The sequence below is a fragment of the Podarcis muralis genome, chromosome 13 (assembly GCF_964188315.1).
Source record: "Podarcis muralis chromosome 13, rPodMur119.hap1.1, whole genome shotgun sequence".
Lineage (NCBI taxonomy): Eukaryota > Metazoa > Chordata > Lepidosauria > Squamata > Lacertidae > Podarcis > Podarcis muralis.
In genome coordinates, this window is record NC_135667.1 from 17,843,481 (window position 1) to 17,858,508 (window position 15,028).

At 48.9% G+C, this 15,028-nt stretch overlaps 1 protein-coding gene across 1 annotated transcript in view; it reads left to right on the top strand.

Moving 5' to 3' along the window:
• The first annotated feature begins 576 nt into the window (after positions 1-576).
• The window catches only part of RPL28 (ribosomal protein L28), a 95,586-nt gene continuing 81,134 nt past the window's right edge, over positions 577-15,028 (top strand). Inside the window, exon 1 of the mRNA XM_077917054.1 lies at positions 577-581. The gene's annotated coding sequence lies outside the window, so the exon portion shown is untranslated. The remainder of the gene's footprint in view (positions 582-15,028) is intronic.

Genomic DNA, 15,028 nt, shown 5'->3' on the forward strand with positions numbered 1-15,028 from the left:
GCTGGTTCAATCCCAGCCTAATGGGCCAGAATGAAGGTGGCCGGGAGCCAGGACTCCTGGGTCCTCTGGAGAGCCGGGAGTGGTGGTGGTGGTGGTTGGGAAGCTACCGAAGGGGAGCAGGATCACGGCTCCGTCTGAGGGAGGGAGGAGAGGATGGTAGGGAGTGGGACAGGAATTGGCTCTGCTTCCCCCTCAAGTAGGCTGCCTCCCAAACCTCAGACTGGGCAAGAGTTCAGAGTGAGCGAGGAATGGAACAGCGGAGGCTTAGCTTGTCTGATGGTGCTGGAGGTCTGGCTGGCCAGCTCCAAGGGAGGGAAAAGCCTGGAGCCCTTTGTAGGGGGGATGCCTCGGAGAGCTCACGGAGGCAGCTGGTTCAAAGTCGGAATGTGCTGGCTTGGGCCAAATTCTCTGAAAAGGGACCTACAGAGTGCAGAAGGATACACCCTTTTGTTAGGAGCCGTCTGACTCTTTTACTCTCTTCCCCACTTCACTTCCTCCAGCCACCCCTCAGACCTTCCTTCAAGGCTTGCAAAGAAGGTTCTTGGGATTCTGTGGCCAAAAAGTGGGAGCAAGGGATTCTGGGAGCTGGGGTTCCTGGCTTTTCCAGGAGTAGTGAGGTTTGTAGGTTGAGCTGGGCTGGTGCTGCTGAGAAACGTAGCGTGAAACTTCAGAGCAGCGGAAGTGACGGAATTAGGCAAAGCCTACTGGCACCTGTCAGAATCTTGCACCAAATAATTTGCAGCTCCTGGCAGAAGTCAATGAGAAGTAGGGGAAATGATCCCAGGGTTCTGCAACAGCTGATGAGCTAAATTTCAAACTTCTCTGTTTCAGAATACAATCCTTGCTGCTGCACACTTATGTGTCATATTGCATGCACCACCTCCTCCTTTTCAAAAATATGCTACCTTGTCTTCACTGCAACCCCTTGAGCTATGCCACTATTATGCCTATTTTACAGATGGGGACAATTGGCACTTTTTTGCAGCTGCTTCCATTGGAGCAGGTTTCTTACTCTGTGAGTATGCAGGGAACCAGTGGTAGTTTTCCAGCACATGTATGTAGAGCAAAAACCTCCGTGCCAGGTTGATGCATGTTTATTTCTGCAGAGAATTGTGGAGAGACTCTCCGTGGGATTTGAACCCAGGACCACCATGCCCACCCTGGCTCTCTTGTCACCCAGTAGCTTTTAGCACCGATGGCCTTAGGGTGGGCTTATCTCTTTTGTGATATGCATTCAGGACTGGGCTTACTGTTGGGTCACATGGCTACACTGGGGGTTGATGTGATGATACCCATTGGGCGAGAGACAAGGAGGCCAACATTTGGTGAAGCCAAAGTCAATGGCAAGCAGAGCCAACTAATTCACATTTTCTCCCTGGCTGAATTCTGCAAGGGCAGCACTGAGGCTGAAGAGAGGGCAGGTAGGGGCCAGTGGCAGCCTCCAGGCTAGTTGTAGTTGGGGGCTGACCGGCCGAAGGCTAGTGGGACAGTGCCTTCACTGCATGGATATCTCTCTGGGGTTCCAGGAACAGCTGGAAGAAGCCACCTCTTTGACATAAAGTGGAGGTCGGGGGCCCTTCAGTTGCTAGGCAACAGCAAAGAACCTCTATTCCCCTAGAGCCAGAAGCCAAAAGGCAGCTCTTTGTGGGTTGCCTAGCAACCAATGGGCCTACTCCCCAACCACTTTTCGGCTGGGACCATGCTGCTTTGCGGGTGTGTGTAGTCGTAGTAACAGTGACTGACAGCAGGCCCGGCCTCAGTGCTTGGCATTAGGCAAGCGTCTGCTAGGGCCCAGCACCAACTGGAGCCTCTGCAATTGCCTTGGCAGCAAGGAAGGGAAGCAACTATTTGATCACCCTCTGGGCCCATGTCCACCATGGGGCGATAGCAAGCAGGAGGAGCTGCAGCTGCCAGCCATTCAGCCTCCCTCTCTTCTGTTTCTGGGCCCAAGCCGCCAATATGGGGTGGTGGGGGCAAGCTGCGTTGAGGAGGAGGACCCACAAAAGCCTAGAACCAGCCCTGAGTGATTGACAACCCCCCTTCTTTGGAGTTAGGAGAAGGGGAGGATGGAAGAGGGAACAGGACGAGCTTAGAGCATAAAGGGAACAAGCTCAGTGCATCAGAGAAGGGCAGGGTGCGTGGATACGTGACCTTGCGGGAGGGAATGAATGCACGGACTAGGGGCTGGCCTTGTGGGTACAGATACCCCCCTCCCCTTCCCTCCTTTGAGACAGAAATTAATTCCTTCGGAGCCTTCTGTTTGAAATCCTAAACTGACGGAATGTTTGTGGCATCCAAAAGTTTAGAGCTTGCCTTCAGCATTGCAGGACTCTGGCTGGCTTTTGATGTTCACAGCCCGGGTTGTTCCTGGGGTGTGTTGGCACGTCTCTGTACCCCTGCCTCCCCCAAGAAGCTGCTCCCCACCCACCCACTCACTCCCAAGTCTGTTTTAAGACTTCTTTTTTTTTTTTTGGCTTCGTGCAGCGCAGTGCTTATTTTCATCTGTCAAAATGCGGAAGGGTCTTTCACCAGCCATTTGGCAGCATCTGCTGCTGAATACCTCGTCTTGCTGAAGAATAGGGAGAGTTGCCACACACACACACACACACACACACACACGGGAGCCTCCCACCATGGCTGTTTCAGCTCCGTCACCTGCTAGCTAAGAACTTTTCCGTCTCAGCGCAAAAAATGACACGGACTTGCTGGAACGACTCATCCGCCCCATGAGCGCAGCAACCTCAAGAGTCTAACCGCCGTGCCCAAAAAGTGACCCCACCCCTGGCAACGCGTCCCGGATTCCCCTGGAATGTCTAGACGCCAGTCCGGACAAGAAGCCAGCCTTCCTTTTGCACGGGATTCCCTGTCGCGCAGGAGCCAAAACCAGGCTGGCAATGGGGACTTGGAACATGGCAGAAGGGGTTGCTATTCTGTTTTGGTTTTTTTTTTCCTTTTTGGCCGGGGGATTCCCTGAAGGCTGCTATAAAGCAAAAGGAATGAAGTCACGTCCTTTGAGGCTGGCTCAAAGGTCATGCACACTGTCAGGCTTCCGTGCTGTGGCTTCTTCCCCTGGGCTCTAGTACACAACACGAGAGGATGCAATAGCGTCATCAATAACAACGACAACCGTAATAATTACTATTAATATAGAAGCATGAAGTACTCTTTGCAGAGGGCACGGAGGAGCTTACAATCTAAAGTTCAGCGCAGAGGTGGGGAAGGGAACTGTGGCAAGGGTAAACAGGGAAAGTTGTATGCACCTGAGGTTTGGTGGCAGGTTACAGTAAAAAGTGAAAAATGGGAATTGCGCCAAAGGAGATACTAGAGTTGTGTTCAGGACACTGGGCCAGCTTTCTGTTTCCAGTGCTGGGCTTAATTACGGAAATATGCTGGGAATTGATAAGAAATAGCATCAGAACATATGCAGAGTGTGCTTTCCTTGACTGCTAGGTCAATACTGGCGCCCACAGGCACATCTGAAGGCCTCCAGGCTGACCATTCTTGGCTGTGAGTCCTGGAAGACCTGCTCTCTGCCTTGCAGGCCTTTTCCCACCTGGCCTGGGAGGGCGGATCCCGGACTGACTCCAACTACAAAAGCAGAAACTGCTGTACAGACTTTGGGGTTGGGATGTTGTTTAGAGGGGGTTCTGCTGGGTGTGGGGGGGTTGTTGCTGTTATGGATATAGATATATATCTTTAGATTTTATTATTTATGTGGAAATGGTTTAATTTGGCTGTGTACTTTTTGATGTTTTGTTTATTGTTTAGAACTAGTTTTGCTAAGTTTGTAATGGTATTTTTGTTTCATGCTGTAAGCCACCTTGAGCATGGTTTAACTATGGAAAGGAGGCATGCAAATACTGCATAATTATGGATGGATGGATGGATGGATGGATGGATGGATGGATCTGAGCAACCACAGGGGAAGCCCTTGAAGCAAAGTGAGGAGGCAGCTGTACATGGCTGTACATGTTTGTTTGAAGCTGCTCCCCATACAGTTCAGGTAACTTTTGAGCATTACAAACTAAGGGCTGTCCCAGACCTTCTCCCCAGGCCACATCTATTGTCCCCTGGCCAGTTCTGCTCTGCACCATCCTTGCGTACATTTACCTGACTGGGATAACACCTCTTTTTTGCCCATATGGAAGGTGAAAAGAGGTATGTAACCATCAGTCTTATGTGGCTGGAATGTAGCTTTTGTCCCTGCCTCCACCACCTACATTGGCATGTGTTCCCCTGGAAGATCACCATGAGGACACGTGTCTCTCTGTCTAAAAAAGCCCCCCCCCCCCTCGTTTAGATAATTAGACATTTCTGCACCCTGCACAGACTTACATACAGTGGAATCTCGGGTTACATACACTTCAGGTTACATATGCTTCAGGTTACAGACTCCGCTAACCCAGAAATAGTACCTCGGGTTAAGAACTTTGCTTCAGGATGAGAACAGAAATTGTGCTCCGGCGGTGCGGCGGCAGCAGGAGGCCCCATTAGCTAAAGTGGTGCTTCAGGTTAAGAACAGTTTCAGGTTAAGAACAGACCTCTGGAACGAATTAAGTACTTAACCCGAGGTACCACTGTATCTGTAACTCCACACCCACACACCTTTTCAATCTTCCAGCAAAAATGACACAGTTCAAAATTGTTGTCTTTTGGTTTTGTCCCTTACATGAACTTTAAGACACTTTGAAAATACTGTTATTTCAGGCAACATGCAGGAAGCTGCAAAAGCAAGCAGTAATTGATCCACTCCGTGGCGAAAACAAGGCACGGCCAATTTGCCCCACAGTGTCTATATTCAGATGTCATGGGCCTAAACAATAGCTTGGTGTAATGAGAATAAGCCATGGTGAGCCTTGCACACTTCCCTCTCCTATGTCCCTCTCCTCTGAAGAGTTCAGGAAGTTTTGCTGCTGATTTTGCTGCTGTGTTTGAACTCTAAACTGTGGTTAATGTGACTTGCCTAAATAAGTCAGTTCATAACCCATGGTTTGAAGTTCACTTGTGTGAAAGAAGACTAATCATTGGGGGGGGGGGTTGTTTGGTTAGCACAAGAAGCTGTGGTTCACCTAAATCAGAGCCAAAAACTTTTACACTCCTCCTTGCTGCTTCTCACAGGGGACGCGGGTGGTGCTGTGGATAAAAGCCTCAGCGCCTAGGGCTTGCCGATCGAAAGGTCGGCGGTTCGAATCCCCGCGGCGGGGTGCGCTCCCGTTGCTCGGTCCCAGCGCCTGCCAACCTAGCAGTTCGAAAGCACCCCCGGGTGCAAGTAGATAAATAGGGACCGCTTACTGGCGGGAAGGTAAACGGCGTTTCCGTGTGCGGCTCTGGCTCGCCAGATGCAGCTTTGTCACGCTGGCCACGTGACCCGGAAGTGTCTCCGGACAGTGCTGGCCCCTGGCCTCTTAAGTGAGATGGGCGCACAACCCCAGAGTCTGTCAAGACTGGCCCGTACGGGCAGGGGTACCTTTACCTTTACCTTTTTGCTGCTTCTCACAGCTATGCTAGACTGGTATATGGGAGTGCACAAGCCCAGGGTTTGCTGTGGCTTGTTCTTGTTATGCTAAACCACGGTTTAATACTTTAGTATGATGTCTGAACTGGGCCAGACAGTCCAATGTACAAACAGATTTTCTTCCATTCCCCTGCTTCACACAGGCAAATGTGGGTAGACACAGAAGAGAGCTGTGCTCTGGGCAGCTGCACCAGTCACACTGCCTTAATGATGGCTGGTGTTCCACTGGCCCCTAGACACAGTGGAACACACAGCTCAGTCCCCATGTATTTCCAAACACAGGGTGCAATTCAGAATTTGCTTGTTCTGAAACCCTCGCAGAACTTCAGCCTTCAGCCCATATAGATGCCCTGGCTGGTGTTCCTTTGTGCATAGATCTGCTGGAAGCGTTGTAAGCTTGGGCTTGAATGCGTTGACGTGTGTGGCTGCAAATGTATACGTGTGTCCTATTACTTGCATGGAGTACAAGATGCTCTCCCTCCCCGTCCTTCTTCTCTGTCCCCCCCCCCACCCAGCCTCCCCTCTAAACCAACGCAAATCCCCAACTCCGTAGCCAAACCACACGGCAGTCCCCCTCCCTGCACCCCCTCCGTTGCCAGCATCACGAAAAGGTTTGGACAAAAGCTGGGTCTCTGTCTCTGAAGGGAGGGGACACTTGGCACTTTTGCATAAGGGTGTTTGTGAGGATCCTGCAGGCCTCCTGGCACAAATAGGTAGACCAAACGGGGAATGGAGGGGAGAGAGAGAGAGAGAGAGAGAGAGAGAGAGAGAGAGAGAGAGTTGTGTGTCTGCTGCACATTTTCTTTAATCCCAGATGCTGATTCAGCAGATTTTCCACACAACCCAGGAATTCTCTCTAGCCAGGAACACTGTTTCTCTGTTGTTTGTACTTGGACCATGTTCAAGGCAAGGGCCGGGGGGCGAGGGGCGAGGGGCCGTGGGGGGTGAGAGAGAGAGAGATGAACAGGATCCACAGGCTTTAACCTGATATGTTGAAATCTGTGTGTTGGGAATCAAGATCGAAGGATGTTGGTAGGACTGGGGAAAGCCCAGAATTCATGGCAGGATGTGTGGGTGGAGAGGTGCAAATTGGAGATTGGATGCCTTGGTGGAGATGAGAGGAGGAAGGAATTCAAGCTGGGATACAGTAGGCATCTGTAGGCTAGGACTGACATCTCAGCAGCATGCAGTTGGGGAGGGTCTAGATAGGGAAGCCACTTTGCTTGCAGAAGGTCCCAGGTTATTCCCCCAGCTGGAAGGTTTCGAAAGGATCAGGTAGCAGAAGATGGGGGAAGACCCTTCCCTGTCTCACACCTGACATCCAGAGCGGACAATACTGGGGTAACCTGACCCAACACAAGGCAACTTCCTGGGTTTCTAGGGGGTGACAATACTTGGCTACCAAGAGAAGACCCCGGTGGCTCTGTGGTCTAAACCACTGAGCCTCTTGGGCTTGCTGATCAGAAGGTTGGCATTTCGAATCCCTGCGACGGGGTGAGCTCCCATTGCTGTGTCCCAGCTCCTGCCAAACTAGCACTTCGAAAGCACACCAGCGCAAGTAGATAAATAGGTACTACTGTGGTGGGAAGGTAAACGGCATTTCTGTGCGCTCTGGTTTCCTTAACGGTGTTCCATTGTGCCAGAAGTGGTTTAGTCATGTTGGCCACATGACCCGGAAAGCTGTTTGTGGACAAACACCAGCTCCCTCAGCCTGAAAAGCCTTTGACTGGACCTAACCATCCAGGGGTCCTTTACCTTTTTTTACCAAGAGAGCCCAGGTGGAGGTCATGCTTGAGGTGTATTTGCGAACAATTCTACTGAGTCATCCTGCTTCCCAGACGGCGCTTATGGGACAGCACCTGCCGTTGCTTTCCCAGCGTGTGCCCTTCCTGGAGGGTGCGCTCAGCCCGGATTCCCGGAGCTGTTGACATACTGCACATTCCTGCTTTTGCATCAGCGGCTTTTCGCCCGATTGCCTCTCTTAGCCCCGTCCTGGAACCTGGCACTCGGCCGCCCATGCACTCAACCACAGGCTACGGATTCTGAGCATGAGGCAGGATGAGGTAGCGGAACACTTTGGGTTCCAGGTACAGGGTAGGGTCATGTGGGTTTTTGTTTGTAATTCACCCCCTCTCACCTACTCACCCACATAAAATGTTAGCTCAGGGAGATGGCTAGGCTAAGCCTTTCTCTCTGGTGAGTTAGGGCTCAGCCAGACTTCTGCTTCCCCCGTCGCTTCTCCCCAGGAAAACTCGATCTTTGCTGCCGAACTGGAGCAAACAACAAGTGTGGACGGGGCCTGTAGTTAACATCCTGGGAGAGAAAAACAACAGCAATGTGGTTGCATCGTTAAGTGGGACCGGATTAGAGAAATTCTCAGAGGATAAGGCTTTCAGTGGCCATGATGGTTATGTCAGAGGCAGTGTGCCTCTGAATATCACTTGCCAGGAATCTCAAGGGAAGAGTGTTGCTGTTGCCTCCAGGTGCTTCTTTCAAGCCTCCCACCTGGTTGGACGCAGAGAGAACAGAGTGGTGGATTAGGTGGGCCATGGGCCTGATCCAGCAGCAGGGCTGTTCTGGTTTCATTCTGATTGTGGAATACACACGTCCCTCCTCCTATGGCTCTCCTTTCCATTTGTCCATTTAATATGTATTTTTAAACTGAATATAGGTATTGGGAGGGGGTAATACCAATACTCAGAGTTTACCTCAGTTTACTCAGTTTCATAACTATACCCACTTTATTTATTTAACGCCCCCCCTGCAATCCCACATGTGGGTGTCAGTACATCAAAAACCACCTAACCAGATAAAGTATCTCAGCATCCACCTCTATCCTACATTTTAATGAGCCACCAAAACCTAGTTCAGGTAAAAAAGGCTTTACAGTGTGGTTTATCAAATAACCACAAATATAGTGAGAGTTTCGGCATTTCTTTTTACATCAATCGCAATCCAGTGGAAAGTTCTCCTGTGCCTTCTCCATTACAATTGCGCGCTTGCGCGTGCACACACACACAAAACTGTATTATAAATGTGTTCATTGATGCTTCTGTGTTTGAAATGTATCGTGGGATATGACCATAGGGATCCGTGTTAAATTCCCCATGTATTTGTGATGTGGGACCAGTCCCTCACCTATCAGCCGATCCTCCCTCGCAGGATTGTCGTGAGGATGAAGGTATGTGTGTGAGCTCCTTGTAGGAAGGGCAAGGCGAATGATGTAATAATTAACTTTAATCAATTAACAGTCATTAACTTTTCTTTTGAAATAACAACAATCAAAATCTCCAAGCAGATTGTTTTTAAACCTGTTTTCTGTCTGTAGTTGAGTGTGCCAATATGTACGACTCTCAGAACTTCATTTAATGTGCTGTGTGTGGTCTTAAAAACGCTTCTCAAATGCATTTTTTAGAATTTACTCCATGCGTGGTATAATAGATGTTGAAAAGAGTTGCCTTTCTGCACATCCATCTGCTCATATTTGTCTACCCGTCATTGACCTACCTAGCGATCAGATCGCCTAAGGTTAGGCTGCTTGTTGTCTGTGAACTGCTGCTCCTTGTGGTTATAGCTCCCCTGTCCAGCCCCCAGGAGAGTCATAACTCTGTGGTTGGACATGCCAGCTCTCTCTCCCCCCACCCCAGTAGCTCTGACGTGGCAGGAAGCGTCAAGGGGGATGTTTAGATAGGACCAAACTCTGCCGTCAGCAGTGCACACTGTAATCCAGGCTCTTGTGTCATCGGGACGGTGAGAGAGATGGGATTCACACCAGAGTGTGCACAGTCAGGGGCTGGAAAGGGGAAAGGAGATCTAGGAAAATATGCATAGACACACACACACACTCTCCACTCACAATACATGCTCATCGCAGTGTTTGTATATAACTGCCCACTCACAAACGCTCATACCTACACACAGACACAAATGTCACGCAGGAAATGCGCTATGAATACACACAAATGTACACAAGCACACCCATACAATGCGAGCTTGGAGATAAGTAGGTGGGAGTATGCATTGTTGCGTGCTAACATGCATATTTCTGTGCCGTCTCACACAGTTATTTGTGTCATGGAATAACTGTAGCGTTTGTTGCACAGGACCCAGATGTCTTTCCTCAGAGTAGCATTTCTGTTGCAGGTATATTCACCCATCTGAATACATCTGCTAGCGCAAGTATGTTTGGCTGCACAAAGGAACGTTACCCACCCACTCACCCCCGTCCTTTCCTCACAGCCCTCATGCCCCCCAGATCTGTTCAGAGTTTCCCCACAACCCTCCAGAACAGATTTGGGAAGGGTGTTGGTGGGGGTGGAGGGGTGCAGGGAAAGAAGAGGGAGGGGAAGTTTCGTTGTACAAGCTGAAATCCTTGTTCAGTGGATCTATTCAGTTGGATAGCACCCATTGCTGTTTTCTTGTGTTCGGTGTGTGGTGTCTTATAGCACAGAAAATTCCATTCCTGCCGCAATGAATGTGTGTATGGCAAGTTCTTAGGTGTTGTGTATCTGCTGTACCAAGTATAGAATCATTCTTGCGCTAAGTGTCGCCCTTACAGGGAAATATTTGCCTCATCTACACATACATGCACCCACCCACACCCAAGCCTTCTCCCTTACTCCAGTCTACCATGTGCATTACTGTTCATAGCATGGAGGCAAGGGCCTAGCGCATAGATTGCTGTTTGTTATATGTCCAATATGTGGTAAGACAATTGTGATTATTTCTAGAGAAGTTTAGTGGTTTCTCTCCGGCATTTACATTACATTGTAACAGCCCCTTTCACAATTTAGGTGTGTATGTGTGTGCATAATAACAACATACTGACCACATTTTCACTGTTTCCACATTTTCAGATGTGAACGTACAAATACGTTTATGGCAACAATGATGACTAGTGGCTAAGGACACACTACAATAAAAGGGACTATTGTTGTTGTTGTTTAGTCGTTTAGTCGTGTCCGACTCTTTGTGACCCCATGGACCAGAGCACGCCAGGCACCTCTGTCCTCCACTACCTCCCGCAGTTTGGTCAAACTCATGCTGGTAACCTCGAAAACACTATCCAACCATCTCGTCCTCTGTCGCCCCCTTCTCCTTGTGCCCTCCATCTTTCCCAGCATCAGTGTCTTCTCCAGGGAGTCTTCTCTTCTCATGAGGTGGCCAAAGTACTGGAGCCTCAGCTTCACGATCTGTCCTTCCAGTGAGCACTCAGGGCTGATTTCCTTAAGAATGGATGCGTTTGATCTTCTTGCAGTCCATGGGACTCTCAAGAGTCTTCTCCAGCACCATAATTCAAAAGCATCAATTCTTCGGCGATCAGCCTTCTTTATGGTCCAGCTCTCACTTCCATACATCACTACTGGGAAAACCATGGCTTTAACTATACGGACCTTAGTTGGCAAGGTGACGTCTCTACTTCTCAAGATGCTGTCTAGAAAAGGGACTATACTTGGGATTAACTACTCAGCTGTGAAACAGGACATTCAAGTCTCACCTCTACCATAAACTTACCAGGTAGTCTTATGAAAGCTCAGCTCCTCCATTTGCCATGTGAGGGGACTAATAATACTGACCCACCTTACCAGACTTCCACACAAGGTACTGAGATCATGTATGTGAAGCACATTGAACACTAAAGTAGCATAAAAATGTTGCTATACAGTACAGTGGTACCTTGGGTTAAGAACTTAATTTTTCCATTCTTAACCTGAAATTGTTCTTAACCTGAGGTACCACTTTAGCTAATGGGGCCTCCCGCTGCCGCCGCACCGCCACCACGCGATTTCTGTTCTCATCCTGAAGCAAAGTTCTTAACCCGAGGTACTATTTCTGGGTTAGCGGAGTCTGTAACCTGAAGCGTCTGTAACCCGAGGCACCACAAACAACATAGGGGCTGATGCCACTGCTCAATTCGGAGGGTCCAACCCTCCCTGCAATGCTGCCTCCCCCTTATTCCTCACCAAAGACCACTCCCCATTACTTCTTGCCAAAGCCCCTCCCCATTTTCTCACCAAACCTCCGCACCTCACCTGCACTACTGCACCCAGACCCCTCACTCAACCTGCTCTGTGCTGCAAGCCTAGCTTATTCACTCTCTCCACCCTGCTTGACTGTGCAGCCCAATGCTCCCATCACCGCAAGCCCACCTTGGTTACCCACCACCTGCCTGTCTCTGGTGCTTCCTTCACCCTGGAACATGTACAGCCCATTGCCAGTGTCACAATGGACTAGTACAAATACATTAGAGAGAGAGAAAGGAAGAACAGAAAGTTGCCCTAAGCCAGGGGTCAGCAAACTTTTTCAGCAGGGGGCCGGTCCACCGTCCCTCAGACCTAGTGGGGGGGGCGGACTATGTTTTGAAAAGAAAAAAAATGAATGAATTCCTATGCCCCACAAATTACCCAGAGATGCATTTAAAATAAAAGGACACATTCTACTCATGTAAAAACACGCTGATTCCTGGACCGTCCGCGGGCCAGATTTAGAAGGCGATTGGACCGGATCCGGCCCTCAGGCCTTAGTTTGCCTCCCCATGTTAAGCCAACTTATTCTACGGATGTTCGTCTTAGAAACAATCAGTTGTCTCCTCCCCCCCGACACACATTCCCTTCTAGTGCCTTCAAAACCTCAGTGGCTTTTTCAAGTACTCTAAAATAATTTTGAACCACAAATGTTCTTATTTTTTGTTGCGCCGGACAGGAATAATGTGATAGCATCAGGGAAGCATAATAAATCCACAACTAGCGCACTGTTATTCTGTCAAGAACATGTTTTAAAATATGCCTGCAGTAAAACACCAGTCTGGAGGGACCCAAAGTGGTATGAAAAGTTGTGGGCCGACCAGATACCTGTGGGAAGCCTGTAAGCTAGACATGACTGCAACAGCGACTCTTCCAAACCGGTCTTCAGAGGCACAATGCCTCTGACAGTGGAGGTAAAACATAGCCACAGTGACTGGTAGCCATTGGAGGGCTGGGGAGGGGGGAAAGCCCATTTCCCTATAGGAAATAACCTGAGCAAATGGGTCTCCTCCACGGGGTTGGATCCCTGCCACCCCTGACAGCAATTGCTTCACAAACACCCCTTCAGAGCAGCCGCTGTGCAAAGTGACAGAGACACTGAGCTCTTCCAGAAACGCATGTTTATTGAACACTCATACTGATTAGCGTGCGCAAAATTTGCATGGAGATAATTTAGCATCACTGCTTCCTAAGCATTTGTGTTCCCAACCCCCTGCCTTTTTAATAACCACAAATTTAAACAGAACCTCTGAAGAATTATGATTTGCTTGCACAGAGGTTACAGGGCATCATCCGGCATCAACATTATTCCACCCTTCCCAGGGCATTTTCTTGACACAAAAATTTCCGGGATTTCTTTGGAAGCAGGTTAGCTGCGCAAAAGCAATAAGTCTGCTTTAGTTGCTCAACCTAAATTTCACAGTATATTATTAAATCATGCCTTCTAGATTGCAAGAGCCTAGAAGCAGACTGTGTTTCCCATCCCATCCCATGCTTTGATGGGCTACAGCTGGGCTGCTTGAGCTCTGTGCCTGCTTGAGGCTGCTGGTGCGGGCCTCAATTCCTCTTCCAAAATTCTGTTTCACACACTGCTCTGAATTCTTGCCCCTATGCCTGTCTACTACATACTGGATATTTCCTACAGAGGAGTGATTTCAACATAGGGATTTTGTAAAGTGTGAAAGAGTATTTACATGTACACAGTTAAAGCTATGGTTTTCCCAGTAGTGATGTATGGAAGTGAGAGCTGGACCATAAAGAAGGCTGATCGCTGAAGAATTGATGCTTTTGAATTATGGTGCTGGAGGAGACTCTTGAGAGTCCCATGGACTGCAAGAAGATCAAACCTATCCATTCTTAAGGAAATCAGTCCTGAGTGCTCACTGGAAGGACAGATCCTGAAGCTGAGGCTCCAAGACTTTGGCCACCTCATGAGAAGAGAAGACTCCCTGGAAAAGACCCTGATGTTGGGAAAGATGGAGGGCACAAGGAGAAGGGGACGACAGAGGACGAGATGGTTGGATCATGTTCTCGAAGCTACCAGCATGAGTTTAACCAAACTGCGGGAGGCAGTGGAAGATAGGAGTGCCTGGCGTGCTCTGGTCCATGGGGTCACGAAGAGTCGGACACGACTAAACGACTAAAAAACATGAGCTGTTGAGTTCAGACGACTGCAGTGTGTTGTACATGGGGCTGCTTCTGACGAGCGGTTTGCAATCACAAACGGGTTCAAAACTACACTGGCCAGGTTACTAACCAGATTTGTATCTAGGTGCAGCTTGGAATTGGTTTTGTCCTTATGGCTTAAGCTATAAATGCTTTGTGACCGATGATATCTTGAAGAACCACTTGCCCCAGGGGCTCACACCTTGCAAATTGAGGTGCAAGCTACTGGGATATAAGCCCTTTTCTATAGTAGACCCCAGACTCTGTTATACCGTCTGCAGACACATCTGTTTTGACACCCACATTGTGTCAATTTTAAGCTTTTCTGCTCAGCTAAGCCAGAGGTGGCTGACCTCCTGTTTGGGGGCTTGATCCAGTCCCTCAAAACGCCAATAATTTTGGAAGAAAAATAATTTTTTTAACAAGTAAAGTGACCTGTAGCTTGGATATTTTTTTGGTTCTTTGACCAAAACGAATTAGCCACCTCTGGCCTAAACATTTGGGGGCATTTAATTTGTAATTATTATTATTATTATTATTATTATTATTATTATTATTATTATTTATTAGGCTCAGGTAGGTAGCCTGTCCAGTCTCTAAGGTGCTACTGGACAATTTTTTAATTATTAGGCTGTTTTTGTTGTTACGTTTTTATTATGCCTTGCTTTGTAATTAGTTATTGAGAGTCCCCTTTGGGGAGCGGTATTGCTGAAAAAGGTGGGAAATAAAACATTTTAAACACCCAGAGATTTGGATGGTGGCAGACTAGCTCCCGGGGACGTTTTAGAGCATGTGTTTCGATGATAGGCCTTCTCCCTCGGAAAGAACCCGCACCTAAATTTCTGCAGTAGCATAATGTGGTATTGGAGGTAAGAGCCATAAATGAAACCATGGATTTCGGAAAGCGTTCCCTTGATCTGGCAGAGCCTTCGGCAAATTTTTAAAGCGGGGAGGGGGGAGAGAGTCTGGGAGGAAAGGGGGGCTGCATGATGAATATTCCCATCCACCCCCACCTCCTGTTTAAAGCCTTGTGGTCTTTTTTTCCCTTCTCTGTCTCTTGCTCAGGGGCTGTTTCTTTTCCTCGGGTTTGATATTTTCATAGTGAGTCCATTTCCCCCCAAGGTGGGGGTCAGAGCCAGGGTGGGGGCAAACGACGCCGGGACGGAGACTCATCATAGCCTTTTGCTGTGGCAGTGTCTGAGGAAAATGCAAACAATAAAAGCCGACAGACGCTGACCACAGTGACCTTTTGGGCAACTGACGCAGAGGACGTCAGGCAGCCCAGAAGACCCACGGGGGGCTTCACCCCTCCCCTGATATATCC